The following is a 25,528-nucleotide window of genomic DNA, read 5'->3' on the forward strand; positions in this document are numbered from 1 at the left end:
TAAAATGTTTTTAAAATCACAGCTCCTAGAGTTTTTTTTTCCCTTTTTTTTTTTTTAAAGTCTTTTTGAGACAGGTCTCCCTGAAGCCCCAGCTGTCCTGGAACTCACTATGCAGACCAGGCTGGCCTCGAACTCACAGAGATCCGCCTGCCCTTGCCTCCCGAGTGCTGGGACTAAAGGCGTGCACTACCACGCCCGGCTTATTTATTTTTATTTTATGTGTATGAATGTTTTACCTGCATGTACCAACCATGTGTGTGCAATACCCAAAGACACCAAAAGAGGGGGTCGGATCCCCTGGAACTGGAGCTTCAAACGTTTGTTGGTTGCCCTGTGGTTGCTGGGAACTGAACCTGGCTGGGTCTTCTTCAAGAGCAGCCAATACTCCCAACCACTAAGCCACCACTCTGAATCCATTTCTGACAGAGCTTGCCTGCAAGGGGACAGTGTGGGAAGCAGTGGGGATGCTGGATTCAGCTGTTCCTCCTCCACCTCCATGACCAGGGTCCCCACTGCATTTGGCAGAGTGTGCTGGGGTGTGGCTCAGTGGTATACATGTGCTTAGCATGTTCAAAACCCTGGATTACATCTTTGATGCATGCATGCATGTGTGCACGCACATGTGCCACACACACACACACACACACACACACACAGATTGGTCCAGGATGGGGTTTCTCAATCTTAGCTCTATAGATATCCGGAACTAGATAATGCTTCACTGTGGGGCTATCCTGGGTATCATGGGTCTGTAACCTCAGTCTGTGAGGTACAAGCAGTACCCACCCCAAGACATGCTAAACTGCAAACACTGCCAAGTGTCCCCTGGGGCAAAGTGTCCCCTGGGGCAAAATGACCTCAGGCTGAGAAGCACTGGGCTAAGCAAGGCTTGGTCTCTGAGTCAAAGGTTTGAACAGAACTGGCACTTGTTAGAACACAGACTGCCAGGCCGGTGTGGTGACAACTTAGGCCTGCCGTCCCAGCCTGGGAGGCTGAGGCAGGAGGATGCCAAGTTCAAGGACTGCCTGGGCTACAGAATGAGGCCAGCCTGGGCTACAGAGTTCAAGGTAAGCCTGGGCTACAGAGAGAGTTCAAGGCCAGCTTGGGCTACAGAGTGAGTTCAAGGCCTGGCCAGGTTACATAGTGAGGGGGTTATAGAAAGACCCTGCCTCAAAAAAAAAAAAAAAAAAAAAGAGAGGGTTGTAGATACAGGTCAGTGATCGTTGCGTGAGGCCCTAGGTTCAACCCCATCTGGAAAAGGAAGGGGAGGGAGAGGAAGAGGGGAGGGGAGGGAGGGGAGGAGAGGGGAGGGGAGATACTCCTGACTCCATTTTGAGAACCTCTGATCATGCCTTCACCTCACCAGCCAGGTGGCAGGGAATGCACTAAGACAGGAAGGATTTCCTGGAGGATGACAGGAGGCACTTGGGAAGACACCGCCCCTTGTCTCCCTGGACATGATGGAATCTGCACATGTTTGGAGCTGTGGCAGCCATCTTGTGATCCCAAGGGGAGCTAGCTTCAGGGCCAAAGCTACCCACCGAGGAGGTCATTCCTTGAGGCTGAATCACAGAGCTAACCGGGGTCTTCCTGAGAGCAATGACCAGTTCCTTTCTGTTTAAACTGCCAATTAGGGGCTGGGTGGGAGAACACTTGGCTAGCATGCAGGAAGCCCAAAGCTCCACCCTCGGCTTTGGACAGACAGTAGGTGGGGGGGGTCTTCTGATACTGTAGGCACGTGGCATGCCTCTGTAGCATACACCCTAGAGAAAAAAAATCCCACAGGAACTCAAAAAAAACATCACAAAAAGGTACTTGGTGATTTTCTTACACAGAAAAGGGAGAGCGCTAGGTGATAAGGTACAGACTGCTAGTAATCCCAGCACTCAGGAGATCTGGAGACAGGAAGATCAGAAGTTCAAGGTCATCCTCAGCTACAATAGTGACTTTGAGGCTAGCCTGGGCTACATGACACCCTGTCTTAAAAACCTAAGAAATGGTCCCCAGCCTGGTGGCGCATGTTTTTCATCCCAGCATTTTCAAAGTTGAGGCAGGGGGATCTCTGTGAGTTCCAGGCCAGACTGGTCTACATAATGAATTCCAGGCCAGCCAGGGCTAAATAGTGAGACCCTGTCTCAAACACACACACACACACACACACACACACACACACCTCAAACAAAACAAGAAATCAAAAAATGTTAGGTGTGGTGATACAGGCCAATAATGGAGCACTTGGGAGGCAGAGGCAGGGGGATCTCAGTGAGTTCTAGGTGAGCCAGGGTTACAAAGTGAGACTCTGAAAAGAAAAGACAAAGAAAAAGAAACCCAGCCAGTGAGACGGCTCAGCAGGTACAGGTTCATGGTGGAAGGAGAGAACTGACTCCAGCAAATTGTCCTCTGATCACCAGACTCACTGTGGCATATATGTCCTTGGCCCAAATAAATACTTTTTAAAAGTAAAAATAAGTCAGGCCTAGTGGCACACCTTTAGTCCCAGCACTCAGGAGGCAGAGGCAGGTGGATCTCTGTGAGTTCAAGACCAGCCTGGTCTACATACTAAGTCCCAGGCCAGCTGGGGCTACAGGGAGACCCTGTCTCAAAAAGATGAAAAGACACCCCCCCAAAAAAACCCACCATCACCACCACCACCAAAAACCAAGGTGGATAATGCTTGAGGACAGTACCTGAGGTCCAAATTCTCTGGCCTTCAAATGCACACATGTGCACACACATACACATGCAAACACACACACACACACACACACACACACACACACACACACACACAGGCTGTTCACTGTCCATCTAGGCTTCCCTAGAAGGCAGGCACCAAACAGAAACTCACCCCAAACTCCAGGACCCAGACACAGAGCTCTGAGAATAGTCTCCAGCCTCCCTTGAGAGGAGCTTCCTGACCTCTGACCTTTCAGTTCAGGTGTGCCCATCCCCCACACATATGGCAACATAGCACTGGTGCACTTGACCATAACTCTCCTTTTTTACAGATCTACTGGCCCCTCTGACATCCGCTGGAGCAGGTTTCTAATGTTTTTTTCCTAATTACATTTATTTATGCACACACACACACACACACACACATATACACTCAGTTGTGCCACAATCCACATGTGGAGGTCAGAGGTCAGCTTGAGGAAGTCAGTTCTCTCCATCATGTGGGTGCTGGGTATTCGAACTCAGTCCTTATGCCTCTTTCACTTAGCACAATGTCTTCAATGTCACCCATGCTGTAGCATGAATCAAAGTTTCCTTCCTTTTTAAGGCTCAGTAATATTCCATTTTATGTGCATTCCATATTTAGTTTATCTATTCATGTGTGAAGGAACACCTTGAATTACTATTACCCTTTGGCTACTCTGAATAATACCACTAGGATCCCATAGCACTCAGGGTCCAGTATCTACTGAATCCCCCCCTTTTAAAAATTCAATATCAATAAGAATTGAAAAGAAAGACACAAATTCCTAGATCCATGACAAGCCATTTTTCCCTAGCACTATTTTTTGTTTTGTTGCTGGTTTTTTTTTTTCTTTTTTTTTTTTTGGTTTTTTAGGAACAGGGTCTCCCTGTAGCTCCAGCTGCCTGGAACTCACTCTGTAGACCAGGCTGGCCTTGAACTCACAGAGGAACCACCTGTCTCTGCCTCCCCAGTGCTGGGACTAAAGGCGTGCGCCACCACACTCAGCATTGTTGCTGTTTTTTAATTTATTTGTATATGTATGACTGTCTTGCCTGAATGTATGTAAGTGCACATATTTGTGTGATGCCCACAGAGGCCAAAAGAGGGCATCAGATCCCCTGGAACTGAAGTTAACAATAGTTACAGATGGTTGTTAGTTGCCATGTGGGTGCTGGAAACCAACCCAGGTCCTCTGCAAGAGCAGCCAGGGCTCCTAACCACTGAGCTATCTCTCTAGCCCCCCAGCACCATTTTTAGCTCTGACTGAAAAGCAAGGGGCCCAGTTTTCCCACATCCTCCCCAATGTTGACCATTTTCTGTTTTCAATAGGGTGGCTGTCACTCAGGGTACAAAGTGGCATGGACTTGATTGCATTTAGCTAATGATTAGTGACATTGGCCCTTGTTTCCTGGACCATCTGTACATTTTCTTTAAAGAAATGTCTATTCAAGTCCTTTTCCTGTTTGGTTACTTTTTATTTTAATTTTGCAGATCTGGGAGTAGAAGCCAGGGCCATTAGCATGCTAAGTAAGCACTCTACCACTCAGCTACATGCTTGTTTTTAAAGATTTTTTTTTTTTCTTTTTGAGAAAGGGTCTCCCTGTAATCTCAGCTAGCCTGGAACTTGCTATGTAGACCAGGCTAGCCTCAATCTCACAGAGTTCTGCCTGCCTCTGCTTCCCAAGTGCTGAGATTAAAGGTGTGCACCATCACACTCGGTAAAGATTTATTTTTTTACTGATATGTATTTGTGTGTGTGTGTGTGTGTATGTGTGTGCGTGTGTGTCTGTGAATGTGTGAATGTGTGAATGCCACATTAGTGCAGTGCCCTCAGAGGCCAGAAGAGGGTGTTGGATAACCTGGAGCTGGAGTTACAGGGGGTTGTGAGCCACCCAACATGGGTGCTAAGAACCAAACCCAGGTCCTCTGCAAGAGTGGCCAGTGCTCTGAACTGCTAGGCCCTACATGATTGTTTTTAAACTGAGTTGTTGAGCTGTGGAAGTTCTCTACAGCTGGCCACAGTGACACAACCCCGTCACACTCACACACAGGAAGCTGAGGCAGGAAGATGAAAATTCAAAGCCAGCCTGGGCAACTTAGTGTATGTACCACACCACACGTGTGGAGGTCAGAGGTCAACTTGTGGGACTTCTTTCCTTCTATCATGTGGGTCCTGGGGATCAAACTCAGGTCTTCAGGCTTGGCAGCAAGCACCTTTACCTGCTGACCCATCTCACCAGCCCCCAGCATCATTTTTGTTTTAAAAGTTCACTTCTGTAGTTTCAATTATTAATGCAGGGGTAGAGGAAAGAAGACCTCAGTATTTCCAGTTCTTTCTCTGATTTAACATTTCCATCAAAACCTTATTTCTTTATTTCCTTATTTTTATTTTATTTATTTATTGGTGATGGTTGTGCTGAGGACCAATCAAACCCAAAGACTTGCTAAGCCAACATCCTGCCACTAGACTATGTCCCCAGTACCCAAACCTCCTTATTTCACAGGTCTATTTAGTCACTGCAAGACTTAAGGGAAGAAAGGTGAGGCATCCGTACATTAGTATAAGTCTACTCAGCTAGCTTTCTGCCTAATGCTAGCTGAGATCCTGCTCACTTGGTGGGGAGGTGGGGAGATTATAAATAAGGATGGAAGCAGAACAGGGAACAGAGCAGGGGGAGACTGGCTCCTGACAGAAGCATTAGGAGTAAGAGGAAGCAGGCCATGTCCCTGTAATCCCAGCACTTGGGAGGCTGAGACAGGAGGACTGTGCATGTAAGGACAGCCTGGGCTGTCTAAAAACATAAAGGACTGGAGAGATGGCTCAGCAGGTAAGAGCACTGGCTGCTCTTAAAGAGGACCCGGGTTCAGTTCCCAGCACCATCTATAACTCCAATTTGAGGGGATCCAACACCCTCTTCCGACCTCCATGGGTGCTGCATGACATGGGTGCACTTACATACAAGCAGGCAACAGACTCTTACATATAAAATAAAAACAATAAAAAGAATATTTTTTTTTGAGACAGGGTCTCCCTGTAGCCCCAGCTGTCCTGGAGCTCACTATGTAATCCAGGCTGGCCTTGAACTCACAGAGATCCGCCTGCCTCTGCCTCCTGAGTGCTGGGATTAAAAGTGTGTGCCACCATGCCTGGCTAATAAAATATTTTTAAAAAATAAGCTGGAGAGTGACTGAAGAAGACACCCAGTGTCAACCTTTGATCGCCATATGCATGTATGCACAAATACATGTGTGCATTCACACATATAAAATTTAAAAATAAACTGGGGATGGTGGCACACGCCTTTAATCCCAGCACTCAGGAGACAGAGACAGGCGGATCTCTGTGAGTTCAAGGCCAGCCTGGTCTACATAGTGAGTTCCAGGACAGCTGGGGCTACAGGGAGACCCTGTCTCAAAAAGACCAAAAAATAAATTTAAAAATAAAAACCAGCTGGGCATGGTGGCATACATCTTTAATCTCAGCTTCCCCCGGGAGGCAGAGGCAGGTAGGTAGGTCTCTGTGAGTTTCAGGACAGCTTGAGCTACCTAGGGGGTTCCAGGTCAGCCATAGTGAGACCTTCTTTCAAAAATAAGATTAAAAAAACCCCACAACAACCAGGGTCTAGAGCGATGGCTCAGTGGCTAAGAGCACTGGCTACTCTTAGAGAGCACCTGGGTTCTGTTCCCAGCACCCACATGGTGTCTCCATTGCCCTCTTCTGGACTCTGCAGGCATTAAACTCGAGACTTTGAAGTGAGTCAGGTCTCCGATGGCGTGCACCAGACAGCACCAGAGAGAGAGGCTTAATGTTACAGCGTCCAACACTGTGCCAAGGCCAGCTCCCAAGGACACTCTGCCTGAGCCCTGTGGTTCCCCCCGGGAGGGGAACCCCAAGCTCTGCCTAAGCAGTCAGTCCCTTGAGAGGAGACCAAACTCCTTGCTTCTCAATTTGGTCCAGCAGCCCTGTCATTCACCAGGTGGGGTTAGGGGGCCTTAGCAGTGAAGACCTTGGCGGGGTGTGGTGGTACAGCCTTTAATCCCAGCAGAGGCAGGTGGATCTTTGTGAGAGCAAGGCCAGCCTGGTCTACATAGTGAGTTTCAGACCAGTTGGAGTTACAGGGGGACCCTGTTTCAAACAACAAACAAACAAAAAAACCCAAAATAAAAACAAAGAGCAATGTGCTGAACGCTGAGGGTCAGCAGGCCTAGCAAGGCCTGGGAGCCTCTCCCTGATTTAGGATGGAGATGGGGCTTCCCTGCTTCAGAGGACAGACAGGAAACAGAAAGGGGCGGGATTCTGGGAGTGGGCAGGGCCAGTCCAGAATTGTTTCTGAAGGACAGAGGCGGAGAAGAGGCTTCCAGCCCCATTGCCATCCACAGCTGGCCCCAAGTTTGCTGTTAGTAACTTGCTGTGTGACTTTGCATGTGTGCCTGGCCTCTATGCTTTCTTGTACCTCTGGGGGCTGCTGGGAGGACAAAAGGGTCCATCAGAAGGGATTCTGAGGCTTTGGAACGCTGGCGGTGGTGAGGCACTGTGCTGCAGTCAGTGTCTCAGTGGGCGCTACAGAGACCACCTCCCAGGCAACAAATCCAGCCCTTCCTCTCCCCACAGGGCTGGATCTCAGGCTGAAGGGACTTGGATGACACCAGTGGGGATCGTAGCTATCTGACAGGAAGTTAATGTGTCTGCCAGGGTTTGGCTTGGAAGAGAATGCTGGGATCAGACCTCAGACCTCCAATGCAATCAGGTGTATCACCCTTCCCTCATACACACCCGCTCCTGGGTCGGGCCCAGATCTTACATTCTCTACCTACCAAGGACAGTGGAAACTCACACTATAACAAAACAGAGTTAGAGACGTCCAGATCACTGTAAAGAAGTAAAATGGGGCTGGAGAGATGGCTCAGCAGTTAAGAGCACTGGCTGCTCTTGCAGAAGACCCAGGTTCAAATCCCAGCACCCATATGGCAGCCAATAACCATCTGTAACTCCAGTTCCAGGGGATCTGATGCCCTCTTCTGATCTCTACGGGCATTGCACAACACAGGTACACTTACACACATACAGACAAAACACTCATACACATAAAAGAAAAAAAATAAAGTGAAATAAAGGAGCTGAAATAGGGTAAGGAGACACTAAGACTGTTACGTTTTGCACAGTGGGTGGGACTAGAGCATGGAGCAGACACTCCGGCAAGTTCTTCAGCAACCCCTGCTAAAGCTCACCAGCACTTTCACTCCCGGTGTGAGCACTTGTGGAAATGAGGTACAAGGGCACCACCAGATGCATCTATGCATGCTCAGGTAGCAATGTCCAAGTCAGACCCCAGACAGCCCAAATGCCCACCGACAGCTGAGACAAGGTAACAGGTACAAGGTGCTGTGTCCTGAGTGCTTCAGGGCCCGCCCTGGCTGTGACTGAGTTCCTCCCCCAGCACCACCTACACTAGACCCATCTCCTGGGCAGCTCATCTCTCACTCACCTGCCCTGGCCTGGATGGAGGCTTGACTCCAGATTCTGAGGCTCCAGACCAGCACCAGTACCCCACAGGGCAGCCACTGAAGCTTGTGTCCACATACAGGTGTTGCCGGGGGCAGTGACACTTGAATCCCAGCTTCCTGAGGGACAGGGGGATGAGACAGGAAGATCTCAGGAGTTCAAGACCAGGCAGAGCAACATAATGAGGTCCCATCTCAAAAAATAAATAATTAATTAAAAAGGGCTAGAGAAATGGCTCAGTGGTTAAGTGCACTGCCTGCTCTTACGAGGACTTAGGACTCATATGATAGCTAACAACTCTCCTTAACTCCAGTTCCAGAGGCCCTCTTCTGGCCTGCACAGGTAATGCATGACATGGATGCACTTACATACATGTAGACAGAACACTTATACATGTAAATAAAAATACTCTTATTTAAAAAAAAAAATACACCTCAGCAGGGCATGGTGGCATATGCCCACCATCTCAGCATTGGGAAGTAGAGGCAGGAGGATCAGGCATTCAAAGTCATCTTCAGCTACAGAGTGAGTTCAAGGCTGACCTGGGCTACATGCAACCCTGGTCTCACAAAACCAAAAACAAGCCAGGAATGGTGGTGTATGCCTTCAGTCCCAGCACTTGGGAGGTAGAAGCAGGTGGATCTCTGTGGGTCTGGCTAGCCTGGTCTACATAGTGAATTCCAGGCCAGCCAGGGCTACATAGTAAGACCCTATATCAAAAAAAGAAAAGAAAAGTAGGGGTCAGAGAGATGGCTCAGCAGTTAAGAGCACTGGTGCTCTTTTTTTTTTTTTTTTTTTGGTCTTTTTTTGAGACAGGGTCTCCCTGTAGCCCAGCTGTCCTGGAACTCACAGGACCACAAGACCAGGCTGGCCTTGAACTCACAGAGATCTGCCTGCCTCTGCCTCCCTAGTGCTGGGATTAAAGGTGTGCACCACCACACCCGGCATTGGCTGCTGTTTCAGAGGATTTAGGTTCAATCCCCAGCACCCACATGGTGGCTAACAACTGTCTATAACTCCAGTTCCAGGGACTCTGACGCCCTCTTCTGGCCTCCACAGGAATTGCACGACATGGGTCTACTTACATACATGCAGGCAAAAAAAAACTGATACACATAAAACTCAAATAAATAAACATTTTAATAAATAAAATAAGAGAAATTAAAGAATTAAAACAAGTCATAATGAAGCCCCCCCCTTCTTCTTTCCTGTCTCTTTTGGCTGCAGGCCACAGCCTAAGGAAACTTTCTCTGGCACTTCGGGCTTTTTCAGTCTTTCTCTAAAGCTCCTCACCATATGGCTGCTGGTCCACCATGGGGCTGACCTCCACGCTGGCTTAACACAGTCAGGCTTTCCCTCTTCCTCTTCCATCCTCCTCCCAGGCCGCTGCCAAACTTCACAGCTTGCCTGCCCTGGGGTTTTTCTTTCAGACTCTAATAAAATTGCCCTTGGGTTTTAAAATAATAATCATAGGGATTGGAGAGATGGCTCAGCAGTTAAGAACACTGGCTGCTCTTGCAGAGGACCCAGGTTCAGATCCCAGCACCCACATGGCAGCTACAAACCATCCATAACTCCAGTTCCAGGGGATCTGAACGTCCTCTTCTGACCTCTGTGGCTGTGGACATTGCACAACACAGGTGCACTTACATACATGTAGGTACTAGATTCATACACATAAAATAAAAATAATAAAATATTTTTTAACCTAAATAAAATAATTACAGTAACAAAAACAACAGAAAAGATGCACTGGAGGTGGCAAGTTGGGGCAGGTCCTGCCAGGGTGGCATGTTTCAGCTCTATGAAAATGATCACTGGGTGGGGCTCTGTCCCCCTTGGGTAAAGCTGAGACACCCAGAACCACAGGGTGGAAGTGTGGCCCCACTCACTGCCCACACAGTGACAAGCTTGATGTTGTAGGTCTGGACCTCTGGCTTTCCAATTCCATTAGGAGCTGGTGATAGCTAGGGCTGCCCCACTTCCTCAAATGCCTGTGGCAAGATGAACAGGCTCACCACAATGGCACAGGCAGGAGTAACTGCCGCACAACCCCCAAAGGACCTCAGGCAAAAGCCTCCCTCAGTCTAAAAGGACTCTAGTGAGTGGGTATAAGTCACTTTGTTGAGGGGGGGGTCTCTGGGATCCTGTCCCCACCCCAACCTGTGTTGATAGTAATCAGGAGTGTAGGACAGCAGGAGAGAGTATATACAGCCAGGTCTGGGCCACCAGGTCTCAGGCCAGCACAGCTGCTGGTCAAAGGCCCAGAACCCAGCACAGGCAGCTGAGGGAGAGGAACATCTATCTTGGGCATTTTTGGCAGATCTGGTAACTGGTAACTTGCAGCTGAGTTCGGCTGGTGGTTTTGCCCTTGACTAAAGGGAACAGCCTGGCCTACGGTTATCCCCTGTCTCTGGAGACAGCCTGTGCCCTGTGCCCTGTGACTGGGCAGTAAGGGAGCCAGGCCCCCCATCTCAATAAGGGACAACTTGGGAGCCATCTCAGCCACAGGGCTATGTGGGGTCAGCTGAGGCCTCTACTGTGGCTTCTGCCTCATCCCAGTCCAATATCACGTAATCCTGCTGATCCTAAGAACAACCTCCTACACCTGAGCCTCCTGTCCAAACCTCCTCCATCCGAAGTCCATCTAAGATCCTCTTAACGCATCCATGTCCTGCTGGCTATACAGGGGTAATATATTTCACTGTGAGCTTTGGAGTCCGCAGACCACAGCACAGGTGTTGCGTCCCATCCTGAAAGCCCTACTCCAGAACCCCTCCAAAATCCCGTTCTGCTCCCTCCTGGCCGGTTACTACCCCTCCACTCTATTTTCTCATCTGCAGAGCAGGAGTGGTGGCACCCCTGTCACAAGGTGGCTGTGGACTGCAAGGAAGACACGTTTCATGGCCTCTTTCCTCTCCCTCAGCTGACAACTGTGCTACTTATTTTGAGAAAAAAAGAGAACAGCCAAAGGCAGGACCCCGCACCTGCCCCACGTCCTCTGGTCCCTGCCCTCACCATACTCTGCTTCCCCCAACAAAGCAAGTAGCAAGCAGATCTCCCATCAAAACAGAAACACACTGTCCTTTCTCCCATTTAAAAGCAAAAAAAGAGGTTGGTGAGATGGCTCAGCCAGTGTCCTAGTTTGTTTCTTCATTGCTGTGATGAAATACTCTGACCAATACCGACTTGGGGAGGAAAGGGTTTATTTGGCTTACATCTCCCAGGTCACAGTTCATCTGGGAGCCCAAGGTAGGAACTCAGGGCAGGAACCTGGAGGCAGGAGCTGGAGCACAGGCCATGGAGGATCACTGCTTACTGGCTTGCTCCCCTGGCCCCTGCTCAGCTTGCTTTCTTATGCAACACAGGCCCGCCTGCCCAAGAGTGGCTGCTCCCATAGTTGGCTGGGCCCTCCCCCACCACTCATCAAGAGGATGCCCCTCAGACATGGCCACAGGCCAGTCCAATAGAGGCAATTCCCCAGTTGAGGCTCCCTCAACCCAGGTGTGTCAAGTTGACAGGAAAGCTGTCCAGCACAGTGGGGAAGGGGAGCTTGGCACCAAGTCTGGAAAGAGAGAACCTGATACTCCACAAGTTTTCCTTTGACCTACACACACACACCACACCACACCACACCACACCACACCAAATAAATAAATGTAAATTTTTATTTAAAAGAAAAAAGAGCCAAGCATTATGGTGCACGCCTTTAATCCCAGCACTCAAGAGGCAGAGGAAGGTGGATCTCTGGAAATTCGAGGCCAGCCTGGTCTACATAGGGTGCTGGTGCATGCATGTAATCACAACATTTGGGAGGCTGAGCCAAGAGATCAAGAGTTCAAGGTTATCTTTGACTACATAGCCAGTATGAGGTCAGCCTGGGCTACATGAGACCCTGTCTCAAAAAACTGAAACAGACAGCTGGGCATGGCAATGCATGCCTTGTAATCTCAGCACATGGGAGGAAGGCAGGAGGACTATCACTAGATAGAGGCCAATCTGGTCTACATATGGAGACCTTGTCTCAAAAGCCAAAAACAAAGGAAAAAAACCTTATAATCGAGGTTGGAGAAATGGCTCAGCAGGTAAGAGCACTGGCTGCTCTTGCAGAGGACCTGGGTTCGAATCCCAGCACCCATATGGCACATACTTTTCCTTTTCCTGCTGGTAGTACTACCCCGTGGCCTTTCCAGACTGGCTTCCTTCACTCGGTGAAATGCACTTCCTGGCTTAGCTCAGGCCTTTCAGAGCTAAGTAATGTTTCACAGTGAAGTTCATTATTTAACTGCTAGCCTCGGGAAGGGCGTCTTGATTGCTTCTAAATCTTGGCTGTGAACTTCCTTGACTTTCGAAGTTCTCCATAGCATGTTAAAGGCCCTGATGAGTCCTACAGTAAAGAGAACTCTTGGTTGGGTGTGTTGGTTCAGGTCTGTAACTCCAGCAAATGAGAGGAGGGGCAGGAGGATGAGGAGTTTGAAGCTATCTTGGGGTGCATGAGACCCTGTTTCAAAAGTAAAGAAAAGCTGGGAGTGGTGGCGAGTCCCAGCACTCAGGAGGCAGAGGCCTGTGGGTGTCTGTGAGATCAAGGTTAGCCTGGTCTCCATAATGAGTTCCAGGCCAGCTGGGGTTACTGGGAGACCCTGTCTCAAAAACAAAACAAAACAACAACTACAAAGTAAAGTCTTGGGCAGCTGGAGAGTTGGCTCAGCAGGTAAGAACACTGGCTGCTCTTGTAAAGGACGCAGGTTTGGTTCCCAGCACCCACATGGCAGCTAACAACTATCCATAATCCAGTTCCAGGGGATTTGATGCTCTCTTCTGGGCTCAGTGGGCATTGCACACAAGTGTTACACATACATACACTCAGGCACACACACATACACAAAATGAAATAAGGAAATCTTTAAAATTATTTATGTTATATGTATGAGTGTTTTGTGTGTGTGGCATGTATTCAATGCCCACGGAGGCCAGAAGAGGACAACAGATCCCCTGGAACTGGAGTTATGGATGGTTATTAGTCATCATGTGGGTGCTGGGAACTGAACCCAGGTCCTCTGCAAGAGCAGCCAGTGCTCTTACCTGCTGAGCCATCTCTCCAGAGCCACACCTGCTCTTTAGGAGCATGAGTCCTGAAAACCAAAGAGTGGACCCAACCTAAATGTCCATCAGTAGCTGGCTGGACAAGCAACAACATGGTGTATCCATACCATGGAATTGTACTCGCTTGCAAAAAAAATAAAGTAGGCTGGGAGTGTTGCTCAATTTAAAGTATGCTCACCTCGCCTACAGGAGTCTCTGGGTTGGATCCCTAACACAAGTAAGATACAATAGTTACAAGCTACACAAACCTTACAAACATTATTGTAAGTGAAAGACACTAGTCACAAAATGCTTATATGATCTCATTTACATGAAATATCTAGAGAGGATGTCTTTACAGAGATACAAAGTGTGTTTGGTGGTTGCCAGGAGCTGAGGCAGGGGCATTAAGAAGGAACACTGGCCGGGCGTGGTGGCGCACACCTTTAATCCCAGCACTCAGGAGGCAGAGGCAGGTGGATCTCTGTGAGTTCAAGGCCAGCCTGGTCTACATAGTAAGTTCCAGGCCAGCTGGGGTTATAGGGAGACCCTGTCTCAAAAAGACCAAAATTTTTTTAAAAAAGAAACACTAGGACATACTTATTTCTGGGTGGAGGGTTGTGAATTGGTACCATGGCCTGTAAATGGAAATCATAGGTCAACTTGGGAGTTGGTTCTCTCCTTCCACTATGTAGGTAATGGGGATAGAACTCAGGTCATCAGGCTTGGCAGCAGACACTTTACCCACTGAGCCATCTCATCAGGCCCTACTGGATTTCTTTTTTGGATAGAAATGTTCTAAAATTTGATAGTGGTCATCAGACCTGGTGACACAGATCTGTTATCCCAGCTACTTAGAAGGCTGAGGCAGGAGGACCACATTGAGTACATGGTCAGCCTGGGCTACAAAATGAATTCAAGGCCAGTCTAGGCAAATTAGTGAGACTCTATCTCCAAAGTAAGAGTAAAAAGAGGGCTAAGGATATGGCTCAGTGACAGTGCACTTGCCTAATGTGTTCCTTACTTCCTGTCTCTCCAGCCCCCCTCAGCCTCACCAGCCCCCCTCAGCCTCACCAGCATCCTCTCTACCTGACAAGCAGCTGGAACTCAAGAGCCATGCTGAACATGCAGGCTGTGGTCTGAGATGGTTTATGCTTCAGGTGTCCATGGACTGAGGTTCTGGCCCCCAATATGCAGTGTCAGGAGATGATGGGACCTCTAAGAGGAGGAACCCAGTGGGAGGGTGTCGGGTCATTGGGGTAAGCCCTTGGAGGGCATTAAGGTTAATTCTCCTGGCACTCTGCTAGTTCTCTGAGTTTCCAGAAGGTTTAGCCCAGTCACTCTCTGGCTTCCAGTCTTCCCTGAGCTCCTCCTCCCACACAGAGTCCCACCATGGTGACTGGTGCCATCTGCCAGAGGGCCTCACCAGCTGAGTCAGTGCCACTGCAGTGCCCTTGGGCCTCCAGAACTGTGTGTGAAACAGGCCTCTTTCCTTATGAAGTTATCCCTGCCTTGGAATTCCATTAGAGAAAGAAAACCAGTGAATACAGTCATAAACAGAAGCATCCCTGGTGCCTGTGAACAGACTGGATCATAAATCACGGACTAGTCACGTCCTGGATCACTGTGTAGGAAAGGAGAGGTGGGTGGTGACAACTAACAACTTGGATGTGTGAGGGGATAAAAAAGGTTAATAAGGGGGCTGGGGGTGTGGCTGAGGCAGAAGGATCAAAGTTCTGGGCCAGGCTAGTGGACAGAGTGAGTTTGAGGCCAGCGTGGACAGGTTAGTAAGATCCTGCCATAAAATAAAAAAAGTACGAGGCAGTAGTGGTGCCTTACTATAATCCCATCACTCAAGAAAGGGAGGAGGAGGAGCAGAAGTTCATGGTCATCCTCAGGGATGTAAAGAGTTCCAGGCCAGCCAGGGCTACATAAAGGTGGGTCCTTTCAGAGTGGGAAGGGCCTGGGGGTCTTCAGACCTGTGACAATGACCTATTATTTTTCCCTAGAGGATGGTGATGGGTGTTGGCTTTTTATTAATTTAAAATATATTTTTTATATTTTTTAAATATTTATTTTACGTGTGCATGTGTGCCTAAGCCTATGTATATACACAACAGTAGTACAGTGACCTGTTAGTTCAGAAGTGGGCGTATGATCCCCTCAAACTGGAGTTACAGGTGGTTGTGAGCTGCCCCATGTATGGGTGCTGGGTACCAACCTTGGGTCCTCTACAAGGGCAACCAGTGGTCTTAACTGCTGAGTCAACTCTGCAGCTCCAATGCTTTTTTGTTTAAAAAAGGGGAGGGGGGGCTGGAGAGATGGTTCAGCGGTTAAGAACTCTGACTGTTCTTACAGAAGACCAGGGTTCGAATCCCAGCACACACATGGCAGCTAACAACTGTCCGTAATTCCAGTTCCAGGGGATCCCTCTTCTGTCCTCCTTGCACACTGCATGACACAGGTGCGCTTACCTACATGCAGGCATAACACTCATACACATAAAAATAAAAATAATAAAATACTTTTTTAAAGGAGGGGAAGGAGCCGGGCGTGGTGGTGCATGCCTTTAGTCCTAGCATTCAGGAGGCAGAGGCAGGTGGATCTCTGTGAGTTCAAGGCCAGCCTGATCTACATAGTGAGTTCAAGGCCAGCTTGGGGGGGGCGGACTTTTGGCTGAAGAGATGCTCAGTGGCCGAGAGCACTGGCTGCTCTTGCAGAAGACCCAGGTTCAGTTCCCAGTATTCACATGGTGGCTGCAAATCCAGTTCCAGGGTAGTTGATGCCCTTTCCTTTTCTGACATCTGTGGGCAAGGCCTGGGTTCCATCCCCAGTACTGAAAAAACAATCTATCCTGCTGTCCGCTCCGTAACTGAGAACAATGTCATACAGAGGAGTATTCTTGATCCTCCTACCTCTGCCTCCACCTCCCCAGTTCTGGGATTACTGGCAGGGGTCACCACACCTACTGGGAACTTTCTTTACAAGTCTAGCTCATAAACACAAATGAAATGATCAAATTAGATTACCATCTGGTGAGGAGGAGAATGTAGAGGAAACGGGATGTGAACTTGCAGTAACGTGGGGAAGGTTTGGCTGGAGGGGTTCCGGGTGGTTCTGTACCCCTTTGTCCTGTGATCCACAAGGGATGGGGGCTGCCTATCTGAGGACATCACCCCCTCCATCCAGCATTGCACACAGACCAGCTGATCTGCACAAGCTCTGTATGCCATGTATAGTTCATGTCTAAAATTCACACACTTAAAAAGGGCATGGGCCAGGGATGTAGCTCAGTTGGTAGAGTGCTTGCCCAGCATGCATGAAGCCCTCAGTTCCATACCAGCACCCAATAAATCAGGTGTGATGGTGCACTCCTGGGATCCCAGCTCTGGTGGAGGTGGATGTGGGAGAAACAGGTGTTCGTGGTTATCCCTGGCTACATAGTGAGTTTGAGGCCAGCCTAGGCTACATGAGACTGTTTAAAAATATAGAGTCTGGGGGGCTGGAGAGATGGATCAGCAGTTAAGAGTACTGACTGCTCTTGCAGAGGACCTGGGTTTGATTCCCAGCACCTACATGGTGGCTACGAACTGTTCTTAACTCCAGTTCCAGGGGAATCTGAAGCCCTCTTCTGACCTCCGAGACATTGCACAACACAGGTGCACTCACATACATGCAGGCAATACACTCATACACATAAAATAAAGATAATAAATAAAATAGCACATGTGTGTTGGATGATGTTGAATCACACTTCCCTGGTTACCATAGTTCCAAGGCCATTGGATGAAACTAGGAAGCTTGTCTGGCACCTTATTCCTGGTGCTTCCTTCAAACCAAAACTGACCTGGTAAAACACCTAACTTGCCATACAGCTAGACTTCTGTGCTCTCCTTCTGATGACCAACATGGCCCAAACTCCTCATGTCCCCACTGAGATCATTGTGAGAGAGAGAGAGAGAGAGAGAGTCTGGAGAGGTGGCTCAGTGGGTAAGAGCACTAGCTGCTCTTACAGAGGACTTGGGTTTTGTTCCCAGCACCCACATGGTGGCTGACAATCATCCATAACTCCATTTCCAGCAGATCGGACGCCCTCTTCTGGCCTCTGCAGGGATTGTACATACATGGTACACTTACATACAATACACATAAAATAAAAATAAAATACATCCTGTTCAGCAGTTCAAAGCCATCTCCCAGGTAGTCTGGCCCTGCCCTTGCACCCCTCCTTAGTAGCTCACGACTTGATTCCTCTGGGTGGGTCTTGAAGCCACTAGGTCCTGCCACTCACTCTCGGCCCTGTCCAGGGCCCTGTCTTTGGTCCAGTCAAGCCAGCTGTGTTTCATCAGGTAGCCTTCTATCAAGGGAAGGGAAGGAACCACCCATGCCTAGCACAACTAGGACTGAGAGCAGGGTCTGCCCAGCCATCAAGGCCAATGAAAAGGGGCCAGGAACCGCACAGGGGTGGGGATAGGACCCTGTAGGGAAAGCCAGCACCATCAAGCCTGCCAAGTAGGGCAGGTGAGATGGCAGCCAGTCACCCAAAACCCAGAGCAGCCTGATGGGGCTGGTGATGGAGGGACACCAGATAGCCTGCTGTAGGAGGGGGAAGGGATAGCAGGAGGAGAGAGTCACATACAGTCTGGCACTGGAATCACACAATAAGGGGCCTTGACTGGGAGCCTGAGGTCCCTCTGTGACTCACTAACCTGGGGGTACAGCTCAGTCACAGAGCGCTGGCTTAATGCATGTAGGACTCTGGATTCTATCCACAGTATTGTAAAAATGAATCACAAAACTAGCCATGGAAAGAAAGGCAGAGGAGCCGAGCATGGCACCCAGAGCATAGCTGGCTTTAGCAAGTTGGGGCTGCTGAGGCTGTGCAAGGGAACCAGGGTGGTGAGCAGCTGAATGCTGGGCAGAGACACTGACTGGAACTCCAGGGGACACACAGTGTGTGTCCTTCACTGCTGAACAGACAGCACTCAGTCCAGATGATAGTGAGCCACAATTCAGATTTGTTCAGCATTCTATGTGTATGAAATCACAGCAGCGGGCTCATTCTAAGTAAAGCAAGACCTTGCTTCAGAAAAAAAAAAAATAGGGTCTGGAGAGACAGCTGCACGGTAAGAGCATTGGCTGCTCCTGCAGAAGATCTAGGTTCGGTTCCCAGCACCCACGTGGTGGCTAACAACTGTCTGTAAGCCCAGTTCCAGGGGAATCCAATGCCCTCTTCTGGTCTCCGTGGGCTTTGCACAACACAGGTGCACTCACATACATGCAGGCAAGACACTCATACACATAAAATAAAATAATAATAAACAAAAATTTTAAAACAAAAGTAATAATAAAATGTTCAGTGTCAACAGTCCAGACCAGCTGTCCCACCGATCTCATGGTGACGTTCCTGTTCCCTATCCATCCCACCTGGTTCTCCTTCCCAGCCCTCAAGCCAGCCCTCTGCTACACCAGCCCTCACATCTTTGTTCCTACTGTTGATCAGCCTGGAATAACCACCCCCCAACCCTCGCAACCAACCATCCTTCCCTTCCAGGTCTGCCTCTTGTAGATCAGCTGCCCAGCACCCCTGTGTGGGATCTGATACCAATGTAAGAGGCAGCAGAGGTAGGGACATAACTCTGGAGCCAGACTGCATGGTGGTGGATTTCACCTCAGCCCCTATGTTCACTGTGTGACCTCAGTCAAGCCACTTAACCTCAGTCACCCCATCTGTAAAGTGAGAAATTGAGAAATTTGCTCATGAGAAATTGAGCTGATAATTCCAGGCAGACAGAAGAGTGCCCAGGACCTGTCAGTAGGTCCAAGCCTTGCCCCCTACTCTATAACACCCCCTGAACCTCCCTGGAAACTGGATTACACGGACTTATAGCCCTCCTGATATCAGACATTTCCCTGCCCCCTTTCCCTTCCCACAGTTTTAGGCATAAATGCCTATGAGGAGACCAGTGAGTACCCAGCCACAAAGGAATGAACTCTTTAAACCAAAATCAGCACAGGGCTGAAAATTACATCAGAATAAGGAGCAGGCAACTAATACACTTTTGTTTTTAGCTCCTTTTTACAATATATTTATTTGCCGGGCATGGTGGTGCACGCCTTTAATCCCAGAGTTTGGGAGGCAGAGGCAAGCAGATCTCTGTGAGTTCAAGGCCAGCCTGGTCTACATAGTGAGTTCCAGGCCAGCTGGGGCTACAGGGAGACCCTGTCTCAAAAAGACCAGAAAAAAAAAATGGGGCTGAATGGGGCTGAAGAGATGGCTTCAGTTAAGAACACTGGCTATTCTTGCAGAAGATCTGGGTTCAAATCCCAGCACCCACATGGCAGCTAACGACCATCCCTAACTCCATTTCCAGGGGATCCAACGCCTTCTTCTCTCCTCCATGGGCACTGCATGACAGGTGCACTTACATACATGCAGGCAATACACTTGTATACATAAAACAAATTTTAAAAATTGGGCTGGAGAGATGGCTCAGCAGTTAAGAGCACTGACTGCTCTTGCAGAGGACCTGGGTTCAATTCCCAGCACTCACATGGCAGCTAACAACTGTCCATAATTCCAGTACCAGGTATCCAGTGCCTTCTTCTGACCTCCTAGGGCATTGCATGACACAGGCACACTTACGTACCTGAAGGCAATGCTGTCCTACAAATAAATAAATAGATAAATAAAAATTAAATATATATATGTGTATATTTGTATATATATATACACACACATATAGTATTTATTTAGTTAGTTGGAGGGGGTTGGGGGTTACTGTGTGCCACAGGTACATGTGGAGGTCAGAAGACAAACTGTGAAAAGTACATTTTCTCCTTCCATCAGGTGGGTGGGACTTGAACTCAGGTCATCAGGCTTGGCAGCAAGTACCTTTACCTTCTGACCCATGCAAATAGCCCTAAATCAAATTTTTGTGTATTGGAGATTAAGCCCAAGACCTTTCCAAAAAAAAACACTAAGCATGTGCTCTGTCACAACGATATCCTAAAAAAAAACTTTTTAGTACAATTATATACTGTGTAATGTTTGGAATATATTTATGCTAAGAAGCAACAAAACAAATTTGTTTATCTAAACTTTTTTTTTTCAGTGCTGGTATTTTACTCAGGGCCTTGAGCATGCTAGGCAAGCACTCTACCACTGAGCTGCATTCCCTGCTCAATTTCAGATTTAACCAGGCATCCTGTACCCATCTGACAACACAAACCAGCCTCCACCAGCATTTTCACATCAAGTGATGCTTAAATAGTAACCATGGCCCATTTCCCCCAGACCCAAGTGATGCTTAAATAGTAACCATGGCCCATTCCCCCCAGACCTCAGGAACCCAGACTAGCAGGGTCAAGGCACCTCCCCACCCCACAGACCCACTCCCCTTCTGGCTGGCCACACCCATTTCCCTGGCATCTGGCTCCTACCTCCCACAGCCCACCTGTGGGTTCATTCTGCGTACCCTTTCTGGAAATGAGCATCAACCCTTGCTCTGGCTACAGGGAGTGCCATTCACCGATGCCCTCCACCAGTAACATGGTAACACGCAAAAGAGGATGCTGGGACCTAACTGGGCACACCTCTGAAGGCCCCGCTAGCCGCACAGAGCCTGTGGGGTCGGCTGAGGTTGCCAGTGGCCCTGGAGCAAAACTGTGCTTCTGAGGGTGGACAGCTCAAGCAAGCAGATCCCCAGACCCTGATCACCCAGCCCCAGTACCTAGCCCCAGCCTTCCGTACCAGTACCACTGTGCCTGAGGCTGGAAACCAACCATAAGGGAGACATGGTGGGTGGCTTTAATGGTAGCTAATGGCTTTCATTTGACTTTCCAGTTCAATCTAAATTACCCATGGCAAACACCAATTACTTTTACAATAAGAAAAAAAGTGAAAGCTTTTGTTGTGTTGTTTTGAGATAGTCTCATGCAGTCCAGGCTAGCCTTAAACTACATACCCAAGGCTGGCCTTGAACACCTGATTCTCCTGTATTTACCTCTTCAGGATTCAGATTATAGATACATGCTACCAAGCCAGGCTTGAAAGTTTTTTCCTTAAAAAAAAAAAAAGGTTTATTTTTTAAATTACATGTTGTGTGTGTGTGTGTGTGTGCGCACACACACATGAGTGCAGGTGCCAAGGAGTCCAGAGGCATTAGATCCCCTAGAACTGGAATTACAGGCAGTTGTGAGCTGCCCATTGTGGGTGCTGGGATTTGAACTCGGGTCTTCTGAAAGACCAGTACATGCTCTTAAGGACAGGGATATCTTTCCATCTCTTTTTTTTTTTTTTTGGTCTTTTTGAGACAGGGTCCCCTGCTGTCCTGGAACTCACTATGTAGACCAGGCTGTCTTCGAGCTCACAGAGATTCACCTGCCTCTGCCTCCTGAGTGCTGGGATTAAAGGCATGCTCCACCATGCCCAGCCTTCTTTTTTCTTTTAAAATTTGTTTTACATTTATTTGTTAATTCAGATGTGTGTCTGTGTGTGTGCATGGGTACACTTGTGGAAGTGCCACAACATGCCCAGAGGTCAAAGGACAACTTGTGGGAATTGGTTCTTTCATTCTACCATGTGGCTCCCAGGAACAAACTCAGGACTTGGTGGCGAATGCTGTTACCTGCTGTGCCATCTCACCAGTCTGAAAGGGTTATTCTTCCCTTCTGTCTTGTTTTTGTCTTCTTTTTAATGATTTATTTATTCTTATTTGTACAGGTGTTTTGGTTGCCTACACATATACTGGTATGTGTGTAGTGCTCATAAATGCCAACCACGAAGGTGGTAACAGAGCCATGTCATGTGGGTCCTGGGATTCAAACCCAGGTTTTCTGCAAGTGTTCTTAACCCCTGAGGCACCTCTCCAGCCCCTTTTCTTCTTCTTTAAGAAAAATGTAAGACCAAGGGCAGGGACTAGCACAGGGGCAGAGCCCTTGCCTAGAATCTGCCAGTGAGGGGTTGGGGGTGGTGGCTCAGCAGTAAAGTGCTTGCCACAGTATGGGCCAGGCCACAGGTTGGCTCCTGTTCCTATGTGGCACACCCATTCCTCCCAGCCCCTTCCCTGGCTTCCACAAGGAAGACCCACCCCCAAATTGGTGAGCCCCTAGCTCTGATGGCCTCTCCTGTCCTTTCTGACCCTCAAGGCTCACTGTAGTTTTACTTTCCAGTGAGGTTTCCCACCACCACTCACTCCTGCTGGGGATGCTGCACCTCCTAAGGAACAAGAAGCTGACAAGCGACCTGAGGGCCCTAAGGCCCTCAGTTAGGGCCTCTCTATGCCAGGACTTGGGGACGCAGATACGGGACACATCTCCTGCACCCACAGACTCCGCAGCCAAGGAGGAAGTCACTCAGAAGCAGAGACCAATGTGAACAGAGGGTACTAGGGGAGGGGAGCAGGCTGGGGAGAAGGGCTGCAAATGAGGAAGCTTCTGGAAGACACAGAAGTCTCTGGAGAGGAGAAGGGTTACAGGTGAGACCAGTGTGACCCGGCTGAGGAACTGAAAGAGACTCAGAGAAGTTAGGGGCAGAGGGAGAGTGAAGCAGAGTCCGGGGCCGGAGAGGAGCTGGTCCTATTCAGGGAGACAGCGCATCTGTCAAAGGAGAAAGATTGGCCAGGGAGTGCCCTGTACATGTCCATGTCCTTCAGAGACACAGTCCTTGTGGTCAAGTGTTTGGTGGCAGCCCCCTGCCACAGTCTAGTCAGTGATGCTCACTTAGAGTTCACTGGGAAGACCCCGGAGGCAGAGGGCAGCCTGGCTGGGGCACACCCAACCTGGGAGACTGACAGGGATTTTTCTTCTTAGGGGCTGGGACACAGGGTCTGAGTATAGCCCCCCTGAAGAAATCGCCAATCCAGTGCCCTGAGGAGAGGCAGACTCTTAATACTAGGCCAAGGGGGAAGTGGGGCAAGAGGGCCATCCGGTACCAGCAGGACACAGCACACCTCCAACAGAAGCAGTTGCCCCAGGCCTTAAGGGCCTAATGGAAGCCTTTTGCTTTGGTAGTTCTTTGGTTCTGAGAAAAAGAAAGACCAGAGGGGTCTCACTTCTATCTCTCAGCTAGCTGTTTCCTAGAGTTAATGTTCATTCCTTCCTTCAGTCAATCTTTCATTCATTCTACAAACATTTACTTGGTGCTGAGCCAGTGTAGAGCAATGACAGAGATAAATCAGATTCTTAGCCTGAAGGCACTTTGGTCTAGAGGGCGACAGACAAGACATAAATAACGCCAGGGCTGACAGGGTCCAAGAACACAGGACAGGAGGTGACAGTCTCACCTGGGGCATCAGGGAACTGGCCTGGAAGGGGGATGACTGGTGGGTGACCATGCAGACAAGTGGATGATGAAAGCCAGGATAGGAGGGCAGTTTCCCAAATCATTCACAGTTGGCACCCCAGCTGTGCCAGGGTCCCTGACAATGTGAGCTATTTCTGATTGTGCCTAGAAAAAAAACACCTAGTAATGGCATGTATGGCTGACCCTGCCACGAGGTGGGGGGGTGGGGGTTGGGGGGAACGGTTGGGGCTTAAAGCAGGAGTTTGAAGCTGGGTCTGATTAAGCTCTGGGATTTCCCACTGTGTCCCCAACACACTAATGACCCTTTAACCTTTCCACAGCCTCCTTAAAGCTGACTACTAGAAGGTCCCAAAGGGCAGCAAATGGTATGAGGTTGGGGGGGGGCAGTGTGGCGCAGACAGCCTGTGCTGCATTTGCGGGGCCTTCAGCGTGACTGCCTCCTCTCTTTCCACCTTCCACCCCTGTTAGTGGGGGAAGGGGTGTAAGGACAGAAGGAAAGTACCTGTAATCTAAACCAGACATGACTGCCTGTGCTTCTCTACAGCCCACTCTGATCCAGAAATAACATACACAAACAAGCCAGCATGGGCCCACCCACCACAGCTGGCACCAGAAAAACACACTCAATGCCCAGGAACCTGGACCACCCAGGCCAGGCCCCAGCTTCCCAGGGAATCTCTTTACTGCGCCTTCCCCAGAGTAAAGGCCTCCGCACCAGCATCTCTCTCCAAGGGGCCCAGAGCAGGGCCATCCTGGCATTGCCAGGGTCAAGCCCAAGAGCATCATCATCCCCGGGCGCGCGTCCCCCTCTCTCCAGGTACCTGACCCCGGCGGTACCCACTGCCACCACGCACTGGGGACCTGGACCCCTGCACCAAGGACCCGGACCCCCTCATTGAGGACCTGGATCCACGCACGACCTTCCAGAGCTCTCTCCAAGCTCCAGCCCCCCCTTACCTGGGCACCCGAGCGCACGGCACCATCCGCGGCGCGGCGGGGCTAAGCGGGGCGTCCGCAGCCCGGCCTCAAGCCCGGGCGGCTTCCCGGGCGTAGAGGAAGAGGAGGAGGAGAAGGAGGAGGAAGAGAAGGAGAAGGAGGAGGAGGAGGCGGAGGAGGCTGGTGCGGCCACCTCGCGTCTCTCTCGGGCTGCTGGAAGAAGAAAGGTCAGCGCGGTGGTGGAGCGCAGCGCAGCGCGGGGGCGGAGGCGGATTAGAGCGGCGTGCTGGACCAGCCAATGGCCGCGCCCGGCTGCGCAGGTGGCAGTGCCCGCCCCTCCTCACGGTCCTCGCGGTGCCTGAGATAGCCCGGCCCTGCTGATCCCATGGGTTCACGTGTGGGTGCATGCATGACGGGGGAACTGGGATCTAGCCACAGTGTGAAGAACCCCTCGTGCACCCGTGTGTGGGTACATGCATGATGTGGGTGCATGCATGACGGGGGGGCTGGGATCTAGACACGGTATGAAGACCCCCTACGTACACCCATGTGCATGCATCATGCAGAGGGGAGGGCTTGAAGGCTAGTCAAGAAGTGAGGACCCCCTCCTTCGCTCGTGTCTGGGTGCATGGATGATATGGGTGCATGCATGATTTGGGTGTATGTATGATAGCCAAGAAGTGAGGACCCCCTCCATCCATGTGTGCTTGCATGCTTGACCTGGCCAGGAATGGAACCCTGGAGTGACGACCCGCACCCCCACCCCCACCTCACAGCCCACCCAAACTCAACTCTGCCAATAAGACCCATGTGGACCCCCAGGCCCCAATTCTAGCTGGACTGGCTCTCCGCCAGGCCGACTCCAAGCCATCTCTGGGGCTCTCTAGGACTTGGGGTATAAAAGGTGACCCTCCCAGCAAGCAGTTTCCATGCCTTGACCCCTAAATGCTTCCTGGAGCTGATCATTGTACCAGGGAGTGGGGCCTGAGGCAGAAGATTC

The 25,528-nt window shown here is 49.7% G+C and overlaps 1 protein-coding gene across 2 annotated transcripts in view; it reads right to left on the bottom strand.

Moving 5' to 3' along the window:
• Pacsin1 (protein kinase C and casein kinase substrate in neurons 1) overlaps positions 1 to 24,839 on the bottom strand; it is a 53,801-nt gene extending 28,962 nt beyond the window's left edge. The window contains exon 1 of one of the 2 annotated variants that reach the window (XM_008840127.3): positions 24,550 to 24,839. The gene's annotated coding sequence lies outside the window, so the exon portion shown is untranslated. The remainder of the gene's footprint in view (positions 1 to 24,549) is intronic. The other variant, XM_029566923.1, reaches the window with a different exon arrangement.
• Between the last annotated feature and the right edge of the window lie 689 nt (positions 24,840 to 25,528).

Source organism: Nannospalax galili, unplaced genomic scaffold, assembly GCF_000622305.1.
Source record: "Nannospalax galili isolate Female #2095 unplaced genomic scaffold, S.galili_v1.0 scaffold538, whole genome shotgun sequence".
Taxonomy (NCBI): domain Eukaryota; kingdom Metazoa; phylum Chordata; class Mammalia; order Rodentia; family Spalacidae; genus Nannospalax; species Nannospalax galili.